The 12,040-nt window shown below is 47.4% G+C and overlaps 1 protein-coding gene across 5 annotated transcripts in view; it reads right to left on the bottom strand.

Annotated features, from left to right (window-relative positions):
* Positions 1-12,040, bottom strand: part of ZNF451 (zinc finger protein 451) — a 319,768-nt gene that overhangs the window by 48,146 nt on the left and 259,582 nt on the right. The window lies entirely within an intron of this gene.

Raw genomic sequence — 12,040 nt, 5'->3', positions numbered from 1 at the left:
CTCCCCCGGGTGGAGGTCGTGTCTGCTGAGGAAGTCTGCTTCCCAGTTGTCCACTCCCGGAATGAACACTGCTGACAGTGCTACCACATGATTTTCCGCCCAGCGGAGAATCCTTGCAGCTTCTGCCATTGCCCTCCTGCTTCTTGTGCCGCCCTGTCTGTTGACGTGGGCGACTGCCGTGATGTTGTCCGATTGGATCAATACCGACTGACCCTGAAGCAGAGGCCTTGCTTGACTTAGGGCATTGTAAATGGCCCTTAGTTCCAGGATATTTATGTGAAGAGACGTTTCCATGCTTGACCACAAGCCCTGGAAATGTCTTCCCTGTGTGACTGCTCCCCAGCCTCTCAGACTGGCATCCGTGGTCACCAGCATCCAATCCTGAATGCCGAATCTGCGGCCCTCTAGAAGATGAGCACTCTGTAACCACCACAGGAGAGACACCCTTGTCCTTGGAGATAGGGTTATCCACTGATGCATCTGAAGATGCGATCCGGACCATTTGTCCAGCAGATCCCACTGAAAAGTTCTTGCATGGAATCTTCCGAATGGAATTGCTTCGTAAGAAGCCACCATTTTTCCCAGGACTCTCGTGCATTGATGCACTGACACTTGGCCTGGTTTTAGGAGGTTCCTGACTAGCTCGGATAACTCCCTGGCCTTCTCCTCCGGGAGAAACAACTTTTTCTGGACTGTGTCCAGAATCATCCCCAGGAACAGTAGACGTGTTGTTGGAATCAGCTGTGATTTTGGGATATTTAGAATCCACCCGTGCTGACGTAGCACTACCTGAGACAGTGCTACTCCGAACTCTAACTGTTCCTTGGATCTTGCCCTTATCAGGAGATCGTCCAAGTAAGGGATAATTAAGACGCCTTCTCTTCGAAGAAGAATCATCATTTCGGCCATTACCTTGGTAAAGACCCGGGGTGCCGTGGACAATCCAAACGGCAGCGTCTGAAACTGATAATGACAGTTTTGAACCACAAACCTGAGGTACCCCTGGTGAGAAGGGAAGATTGGGACATGGAGATAAGCATCTTTGATGTCCAGAGATACCATATAGTCCCCTTCTTCCAGGTTCGCTATCACTGCTCTGAGTGATTCCATCTTGAATTTGAACCTTTTTATGTAAGTGTTCAAGGATTTCAGATTTAAAATTGGTCTCACCGAGCCGTCCGGCTTCGGTACCACAACCAGCGTGGAATAATACCCCTTTCCCTGTTGTAGGAGGGGTACCTTGATTATCACCTGCTGGGAATACAGCTTGTGAATAGCTTCCAATACTGCCTCCCTGTCGGAGGGAGGTGTTGGAAGAGCAGACTTCAGGAATCGGCGAGGGGGAGACGTCTCGAATTCCAATTTGTACCCCTGTGATACTACCTGCAGGATCCAGGGGTCCACTTGCGAGTGAGCCCACTGCGCGTTGAAATTTTTGAGACGGGCCCCCACCGTGCCTGAGTCCGCTTGTAAAGCCCCAGCGTCATGCTGAAGACTTGGCAGAAGCGGGTGCTGAGAGGTGACCTGGGGTAAAAAGGTGGACTTTCCAGCCGTTGCCGTGGCCACCAGGTCTGATAGACCGACCCCAAATAACTCCTCCCCTTTATACGGCAATACTTCCATATGTCGTTTGGAATCTGCATCACCTGACCACTGTCGCGTCCATAACGCCCTTCTGGCAGAAATGGACATCGCACTTACTCTTGATGCCAGGGTGCAAATATCCCTCTGTGCATCACGCATATATAGTAATGCATCCTTTAAATGCTCTATAGTTAATAAAATACTGTCCCTATCCAGGGTATCAATATTTTCAGTCAGGGAATCCGACCAAGCCACTCCAGCGCTGCACATCCAGGCTGAGGCGATTGCTGGTCGCAGTATAACACCCGTATGTGTGTATATACCTTTTAGGATATTTTCCAGCCTTCTATCAGCTGGTTCCTTGAGGGCGGCCGTATCAGGAGACGGTAACGCCACTTGTTTTGATAAGCGTGTGAGCGTCTTATCTACCCTAGGGGGTGTTTCCCAACGTGCCCTAACCTCTGGCGGGAAAGGGTATAGTGCCAATAATTTGTTAGAAATCAGCAGTTTTTTCTCGGGGGAAACCCACGCTTTATCACACACCTCATTTATCTGATTCAGGAAAAACTACTGGTAGTTTTTTCACACCCCACATAATACCCTTTTTTGTGGTACTTGTAGTGTCAGAAATGTTCAATGCCTACTTCATTGCCGTGATCATGTAACGTGTGGCCCTACTGGACATTACGTTTGTCTCCTCACCGTCGACACTGGATTCAGTATCCGTGTCTGTGTCGACCATCTGAGGTAAAGGGCGTTTTAGCGCCCCTGACGGTGTCTGAGACGCCTGAACAGGCACTAACTGATTTGCCGGCTGTCTCATGTCGTCAACAGTTTTTTGCAAAGTGCTGACATTGTCACGTAATTCTTTAAATACGACCATCCAGTCAGGTGTCGGCTCCCTAGGGGGTGACATCACTAACACAGGCAATTGCTCTGCTTCCACATCATTTTCCTCCTCATACATGTCGACACAATCATACCGACACCCAGCACACACACAGGGAATGCTCTGATAGAGGACAGGACCCCACTAGCCCTTTGGGGAGACAGAGGGAGAGTTTGCCAGCACACACCAGAGCGCTATATATATGCAGGGATAACCTTATATAAGTGTTACTCCCTGTTATAGATGCTGTATTATATATTAGCTGCCAATAGTGCCCCCCCTCTCTTGTTTTATCCTGATTCTTGTAGCAGGACTGCAGGGGAGAGTCAGGGAGCCTTCCTTCCAGCGGAACTGTGAGGGAAAATGGCGCTCGTGTGCTGAGGAGATAGGCTCCGCCCCCTTCTCGGCTGCCTTTTCTCCCGCTTTTTTCAGGAAAACTGGCAGGGGTTAAATGCATCCATATAGCCCAGGAGCTATATGTGATGCATTTCTTTAGCCATATAAGGTTTTTATAGTGTTTTATTGCGTCTCAGGGCGCTCCCCCCCCCAGCGCCCTGCACCCTCAGTGACCGGAGTGTGAAGTGTGCTGAGAGCAATGGCGCACAGCTGCAGTGCTGTGCGCTACCTTATTTGAAGACAGGAACGTCTTCTGCCGCCGCTTTCTCCGGACCTCTTCGCTCTTCTGGCTCTGTAAGGGAGCCGGCGGCGCGGCTCCGGGACCCATCCAGGCTGAACCTGTGATCGTCCCTCTGGAGCTAATGTCCAGTAGCCAAGAAGCCCAATCCACTCTGCACGCAGGTGAGTTCGCTTCTTCTCCCCTTAGTCCCACGATGCAGTGAGCCTGTTGCCAGCAGTACTCACTGAAAATAAAAAACCTATTTAAACTTTTACTTCTAAGCAGCTCAGGAGAGCCACCTAGCATGCACCCTTCTCGTTCGGGCACAAAAATCTAACTGAGGCTTGGAGGAGGGTCATAGGGGGAGGAGCCAGTGCACACCAGCTAGTCTAAAGCTTTTACTTTTGTGCCCAGTCTCCTGCGGAGCCGCTATTCCCCATGGTCCTTACGGAAGTCCCAGCATCCACTAGGACGTCAGAGAAACAGAGTGACCAGCCTGCTGCCAGACATTTTATGGAAGCTGGACACAGTCTGGCTACTTTGCGCTATATCATCATCGATCATATCCCCCTTGATGTGAGAGGGGGTGATCGGTCACTGAAATTACTTAGGTGTGAGGCGAGATGGATTCATCGGCTACAGACTATATCTCCTAAGGGCCTCAACGAGCAGTCAGGGATTTATGCGTGCATCTGATTAGGGACCTGCCTCATTTCTCTTTTTTCTGTGTTTGTTGTATTTCTTACGATGGTATATTTATTTCTTGCATATTGTATAAGTATGTCATTTGAAAATTTACAGTTATGCATCTGCCCGTAACTCCACTGTATCCCGTTTATTTTAAATGTTTGTTTTATTTGGTGGCTATGGCAACGGGCAGCGGTTGATGACGTCCTTTGTGGATGCCGTCCCTCCGACTTCCGGACGCCGCCGCCAACACGTGGGTTACCTGGGGTATAAGGTGAGATGTCTGTACACTGTATTTTGTGCCTGACGATGAGGGAATAAATCCTTCAAACGTTGCTATATTTCTGCCTCTTTGCGTGTTATTTTCTGAGTGTCGTGGAGGATTTTTTCTGTTATATATATATATATATATATGTATATATATATATATACACGAGAAAAAGAACCAGCGCCACTCAGGGTCTTATGAGATAATAATCTTTGTATTACAAAGATTATTATCTCATAAGACCCTGAGTGCCACTGGTTCTTTTTCTCGTATTTCAATCCAACACTGAGGGCACCTGGGCAACCATTACTCACTCTCAAAGGAGTGTCGGGCTGATTCTTCACGATATATATATATATATATATATATATAATAAGATTTTACTTACCGATAAATCTATTTCTCGTAGTCCGTAGTGGATGCTGGGACTCCGTCAGGACCATGGGGAATAGCGGCTCCGCAGGAGACAGGGCACAAAATTTAAAAGTTTGACCACTAGATGGTGTGTACTGGCTCCTCCCCCTATGACCCTCCTCCAAGCCTCAGTTAGGATACTGTGCCCGGACGAGCGTACACAATAAGGAAGGATTTTGAATCCCGGGTAAGACTCATACCAGCCACACCAATCGCACCGTACAACTTGTGATCTGAACCCAGTTAACAGTATGACAAACGTAGGAGCCTCTGAACAGACGGCTCACAACAATAACAACCCGATTTTTTTGTAACAATAACTATGTACAAGTATTGCAGACAATCCGCACTTGGGATGGGCGCCCAGCATCCACTACGGACTACGAGAAATAGATTTATCGGTAAGTAAAATCTTATTTTCTCTGACGTCCTAGTGGATGCTGGGACTCCGTCAGGACCATGGGGATTATACCAAAGCTCCCAAACGGGCGGGAGAGTGCGGATGACTCTGCAGCACCAAATGAGAGAACTCCAGGTCCTCCTTAGCCAGGGTATCAAATTTGTAGAATTTTACAAACGTGTTCTCCCCTGACCACGTAGCTGCTCGGCAGAGTTGTAATGCCGAGACCCCTCGGGCAGCCGCCCAAGATGAGCCCACCTTCCTTGTGGAATGGGCCTTGACAGATTTAGGCTGTGGCAGGCCTGCCACAGAATGTGCAAGTTGAATTGTGCTACAAATCCAACGAGCAATCGTCTGCTTAGAAGCAGGAGCACCCAGCTTGTTGGGTGCATACAGTATAAACAGCGAGTCAGATTTTCTGACTCCAGCCGTCCTTGAAATATATATTTTCAATGCTCTGACCACGTCCAGCAACTTGGAATCCTCCAAATCGCTAGTAGCCGCAGGCACCACAATAGGCTGGTTCAGGTGAAACGCTGAAACCACCTTAGGCAGAAAGTGAGGGCGCGTCCGCAGTTCTGCCCTGTCCGAATGGAAAATCAGATATGGGCTTTTATACGATAAAGCCGCCAATTCTGACACTCTCCTGGCTGAAGCCAGGGCCAGTAGCATGGTTACTTTCCATGTAAGATATTTCAAATCCACCGATTTGAGTGGCTCAAACCAATGGGATTTGAGAAAATCCAAAACTACATTAAGATCCCACGGTGCCACTGGGGGCACAACCGGGGGCTGTATATGTAGTACTCCTTTTACAAAAGTCTGGACTTCAGGAACTGAAGCCAATTCTTTCTGGAAGAAAATCGACAGGGCCGAAATTTGAACCTTAATGGACCCTAATTTGAGGCCCATAGACAATCCTGTTTGCAGGAAATGTAGGAATCGACCCAGTTGAAATTCCTCCGTCGGGGCCTTCCTGGCCTCACACCACGCAACATATTTTCTCCAAATGCGGTGATAATGTTGTGCAGTCACCTCCTTCCTGGCTTTTACCAGGGTAGGGATGACCTCTTCCGGAATGCCTTTTTCCCTTAGGATTCGGCGTTCAACCGCCATGCCGTCAAACGCAGCCGCGGTAAGTCTGGGAATAGACACGGTCCCTGCTGAAGCAGGTCCCGTCTTAGAGGTAGAGGCCACGGATCTTCCGTGAGCATCTCCTGAAGTTCCGGGTACCAAGTTCTTCTTGGCCAATCCGGAGCCACGAGTATCGTTCTTACTCCCCTTTGCCGTATAATTCTCAGTACTTTTGGTATGAGAGGCAGAGGAGGAAACACATACACTGACTGGTACACCCATGGTGTTACCAGAGCGTCTACAGCTATTGCCTGAGGGTCTCTTGACCTGGCGCAATACCTGTCCAGTTTTTTGTTGAGGCGGGACGCCATCATGTCCACCATTGGTCTTTCCCAATGGACCACAATCATGTGGAAGACTTCTGGATGAAGTCCCCACTCTCCCGGGTGCAGATCGTGTCTGCTGAGGAAGTCTGCTTCCCAGTTGTCCACTCCCGGGATGAACACAGCTGACAGTGCTAACACATGATTTTCTGCCCAGCGGAGAATCCTTGCAGCTTCTGCCATTGCCCTCCTGCTTCTTGTGCCGCCCTGTCTGTTTACGTGGGCGACTGCCGTGATGTTGTCCGACTGAATCAACACCGGCTGACCCTGAAGCAGAGGTTTTGCCAGGCTTAGAGCATTGTAGATTGCTCTTAGCTTCAGTATATTTATGTGAAGAGACGTCTCCAGGCTTGACCACACGCCCTGGAAGTTTCTTCCCTGTGTGACCGCTCCCCAGCCTCTCAGGCTGGCATCCGTGGTCACTAGGACCCAGTTCTGTATGCCGAATCTGCGGCCCTCTAACAGATGAGCACTCTGCAACCACCATAGCAGAGACACTCTTGTCCTTGTGGACAATTTTATCCGCTGATGCATCTGCAGATGCGATCCGGACCATTTGTCCAGCAGATCCCACTGAAAAGTTCGTGCATGGAATCTGCCGAATGGAATCGCTTCGTAAGAAGCTACAATTTTTCCCAGGACTCTTGTGCATTGATGCACAGATACTTTTCCTGGTTTTAGGTGGTTCCTGACTAGATCGGATAACTCCCTGGCTTTCTCCTCCGGAAGAAATACCTTTTTCTGAACAGTGTCCAGAATCATCCCTAGGAACAACAGACGTGTCGTCGGGATCAGTTGGGATTTTGGAAAATTCAGAACCCACCCGTGTTGTTGGAGCACTATTTGGGTTAGTGCTACTCCGACCTCCAGCTGTTCTCTGGATCTTGCCCTTATCAGGAGATCGTCCAAGTAAGGGATAATTAAGACGCCTTCTCTTCGAAGAAGGATCATCATTTCGGCCATTACCTTGGTAAAGACCCGGGGTGCCGTGGACAATCATAACGGCAGCGTCTGAAACTGATAATGACAGTTTTGGACCACGAACCTGAGGTACCCTTGGTGTGAAGGACAAATTGGAACATGAAGGTAAGCATCCTTGATGTCCAAGGACACCATAAAATCCCCTTCTTCCAGATTCGCCATCACTGCTCTGAGTGACTCCATCTTGAACTTGAATTTTTGTATGTACAGGTTCAGAGATTTTAGATTTAGAATCGGTCTTACCGAGCCGTCCGGCTTCGGTACCACAAATAGCGTGGAGTAATACCCCTGTCCCTGTTGTAGGAGGGGTACCTTGACTATCACCTGCTGAGAATACAGCTTGTGAATGGCCTCCAATACCGTCGCCCTGTCGGAGGGAGACGTTGGCAAAGCAGACTTTAGGAAACGGCGAGGAGGGGACTTCTCGAATTCCAACCTGTAACCCTGAGATACTACCTGCAGGATCCAGGGGTCCACCTGCGAGTGAGCCCACTGTGCGCTGAAATGTTTGAGGCGACCCCCCACCGCCCCCGAGTCTGCTTGTAAGGTCCCAGCGTCATGCTGACGCCTTTGTAGAAGCCGGGGAGGGCTTCTGCTCCTGGGAAGGAGCTGCTTGTTGCAGTCTCTTACCCTTTCCTTTGCCTCGGGGCAAATAGGAATGTCCTTTTGCTCGTTTGTTCTTATAGGAACGAAAGGACTGCGGCTGAAAAGCCTGCGGCTTTTCCTGCTGGGAGGTGACCTGGGGTAAAAAGGTGGATTTTCCGGCCGTTGCCGTGGCCACCAGATCCGATAGACCGACCCCAAATAATTCCTCCCCCTTATACGGCAATACTTCCATATGTCGTTTGGAATCCGCATCACCTGACCACTGGCGCGTCCATAAACTTCTTCTGGCAGATATGGACATCGCACTTACTCTTGATGCCAGAGTGCAAATATCTCTCTGTGCATCTCGCATATAAAGAAATGCATCCTTTAACTGCTCTATAGTCAGTAAAATACTGTCCCTATCCAGGGTATCAATATTTTCAGACAGTGACTCCGACCAAGCCACGCCAGCACTGCACATCCAGGCTGAGGCGATTGCTGGTCTCAGTATAACACCCGTATGTGTGTATATACTTTTCAATGTATTCTCCAGCCTCCTATCAGCTGGATTCTTGATGGCGGCCGTATCAGGAGACGGTAACGCCACTTGCTTTGATAAGCGTGTGAGCGCCTTATCCACCCTAGGAGGTGTTTCCCAGCGCGCCCTAACCTCTGGCGGGAAAGGGTATAATGCCAATAACTTCTTTGAAATTAGCAGTTTTCTATCTGGGGTAACCCACGCTTCATCACACACTTCATTCAGTTCCTCTGATTCAGGAAAAACTATCGGTAGTTTTTTCACACCCCACATAATACCCCTTTTTGTGGTACTTGCAGTATCAGAGATATGCAAAGCCTCCTTCATTGCCATGATCATATAACGTGTGGCCCTACTGGAAAATACGTTTGTTTCTTCACCGTCGACACTGGATTCAGTGTCAGTGTCTGGGTCTGTGTCGACAGACTGAGGTAAAGGGCGTTTTACAGCCCCTGACGGTGTCTGAGACGCCTGGACAGGTACTAACTGGTTTGCCGGCTGTCTCATGTCGTCAACCGACTTTTGTAGCGTGCTGACACTATCCCGTAATTCCATAAACAAAGCCATCCATTCTGGTGTCGACTCCCTAGGGGGTGACATCACCATTACAGGCAATTGCTCCGCCTCCACGCCAACATCGTCCTCATACATGTCGACACACACGTACCGACACACAGCAGACACACAGGGAATGCTCTGATAGAAGACAGGACCCCACTAGCCCTTTGGGGAGACAGAGGGAGAGTTTGCCAGCACACACCCAAGCGCTATAAATATATATAGGGACAACCTTATTAAGTGTGTTCCCTTTATAGCAGCTCAAATATTATAAATATCGCCAATAAGTGCCCCCCCTCTCTGTTTTTACCCTGTTTCTGTAGTGCAGTGCAGGGGAGAGTCCTGGGAGCCTTCCTCGCAGCGGAGCTGGGCAGGAAAATGGCGCTGTGTGCCGAGGAGAATAGGCCCCGCCCCCTTTTCGGCGGGCTTCTTCTCCCGGTTTTTTTGGAACCTGGCAGGGGTTAAATACCCCAGGGGCTATATGTGATATATTTTAGCCAGAATAGGTATATTACATTGCTGCCCAGGGCGCCCCCCCCAGCGCCCTGCACCCTCAGTGACCGCTGGTGTGAAGTGTGCGGAGAGCAATGGCGCACAGCTGCAGTGCTGTGCGCTACCTCATGAAGACAGACGTCTTCTGCCGCCGGTTTCTGGACCTCTTCTCTATTCGGCATCTGCAAGGGGGTCGGCGGCGCGGCTCCGGTGACCCATCCAGGCTGTACCTGTGATCGTCCCTCTGGAGCTAGTGTCCAGTAGCCTAAGAAGCAAATCCATCCTGCACGCAGGTGAGTTCACTTCTTCTCCCCTAAGTCCCTCGTTGCAGTGAGCCTGTTGCCAGCAGGACTCACTGAAAATAAAAAACCTAACAAACTTTTTCTAAGCAGCTCTTTAGGAGAGCCACCTAGATTGCACCCTGCTCGGACGGGCACAAAAACCTAACTGAGGCTTGGAGGAGGGTCATAGGGGGAGGAGCCAGTACACACCACCTAGTGGTCAAACTTTTAAATTTTGTGCCCTGTCTCCTGCGGAGCCGCTATTCCCCATGGTCCTGACGGAGTCCCAGCATCCACTAGGACGTCAGAGAAATATATATATATATATATATATATATATATATATGTACACCTTTATGGGGCAATCCTGCATTCCCACCAACATTGACTGACTCCTCCTTCAGATAATGGAAACATAAAGGCCTCAATTTAACCTCAAAAGTTTTTGATCTAGGAACTGTAATTCTCTCTTAACAATCCAAGTAAAAAATGTGACCTCCTAAATAATCATCGTTATATGTACTTGCAGACCAGGCACTATATTAATTCCTTACCTTTGGCAATGTCACCCCATGGTAATGTCCATACTACGTACCATACAGAAAGTGAAGTATTATACTAAAAATGTTGTACATACCCCTTTTTCTGTTTAAACAATTTGACTCTACTATAAAAATATTAGGTCACATTTTTTACTTGGATTGTTAAGAGAGAATTACAGTCCCTAGATCAAAAACTTTTGAGGTTAAATTGAGGCCTTTATGTTTCCATTATCTGAAGGAGGAGTCAGTCAATGTTGGTGGGAATGCAGGATTGCCCCATAAAGGTGTATATATATATATATATATATATATATGCCGATACGGAGTGCTGTGTATGCAATTGCTTATTTAGTGTGAGCCAGGCAAAATATGTATCTCTAAACAAAATATTATCCGATATAAACAATGGAATATCTTTAGCCTCAGTGTTGCAAAGCTCCGGTGTAAAAGGGAAGAATGCCATAACATCGAGATCATAATCTGTGTAGAGGGCCCTACATACTTGGCGACCCGCCGCCGAGATGCCCGACCGCAGATGGGGGACCTGGCGGTGGGGGGAGTGAAGTTTCTTCCGTTTCACTCCCCCGTCACCCGGCTCCATAGCAATGCATACTAATATGGACGATATTGTCCATATTGGCCTGCATGTTTAAGGGAGCCGGCACCAGCGATGAATGAGCGCGGGGCCGCGCATCGTTCATCGCTGGTGCCTACACACTGAAAGATATTAACGATATCTCATTCATTAATAAAAGAAATTGTTCATATCTTTCAGTGTAATCGGCCAGTGTAAGACTTTATTTCAGAATTTTCTAATCTTTGAGCAGGACCAGAAGCAATGCATGAATTTGGCATTATTCATACGGCATTTCACACATTCGCATGTCTAACTAGGTTTTGTAGGTTTTGATTGGAGATAGAAAGATTGTAGTGGCCATTGATTACTACTATAGTGACTGCTGCAAAAATATTTTTTTGATTCACTGGAAAGAAAAAAAAAAGCTCCAACTTTTCATGAGCTCCATACTAAATTATTACAATTGTGGGTTTGTACACTGATAGCATGGCTATAGACCCACAATAACATTTTTAAGATTTTTGAATCCACTGACTACCCACTACCTATAGTGTCTGATTTTCTGGGGTTACATGCAGTATGCTTTTCATAATACGGATGTGTACTCCCTTATTATTTCCTCATTTTTATAATGATTTCTATTACAGCTTCTACAAATGATGCATTCCTCAGGTTATACTTCTCTATCTTTGATTTATTAACAGGATCACTCTCAGCCCCCAGAGTGGTTTTATGCTCTTATACTGTTCAGTATATTTGTTCTTTTTACCTTTTCTACATGTGCTGAATACATACATGTTATTTTATCCCATTATTTGGTACTCATGACATGGATGTTTCTTCATAAATAGTTTTTTATTGTACTAGTATTGTTGAACAGTGGTCTCAGAATGTCTGGAAATTTGAATTTCTTCAGTTTTCGTGATGCGCTACACATATATATATATATATATATATATATATATATATATATATAAATGTTGTGTGTGTGTGTGTGTGTGTGTGTGTGTGTGTGTGTGTGTGTGTGTGTGTGTATATATATATATATATATATATTTTTTTTTTTTTAAAGAAAAGAAAAGAATGATGGACTCTAGCACCTGGACAAACATGCAAACATGTATAGGTTTTATTAAGATCTGCTGTTAGTTAGAGCGATAGTATTTCT

The sequence above is a fragment of the Pseudophryne corroboree genome, chromosome 4, assembly GCF_028390025.1.
Source record: "Pseudophryne corroboree isolate aPseCor3 chromosome 4, aPseCor3.hap2, whole genome shotgun sequence".
Lineage (NCBI taxonomy): Eukaryota > Metazoa > Chordata > Amphibia > Anura > Myobatrachidae > Pseudophryne > Pseudophryne corroboree.
Note: the sequence above shows the minus strand (reverse complement) of the source record. Positions and strands in the feature narration are given on the sequence as shown.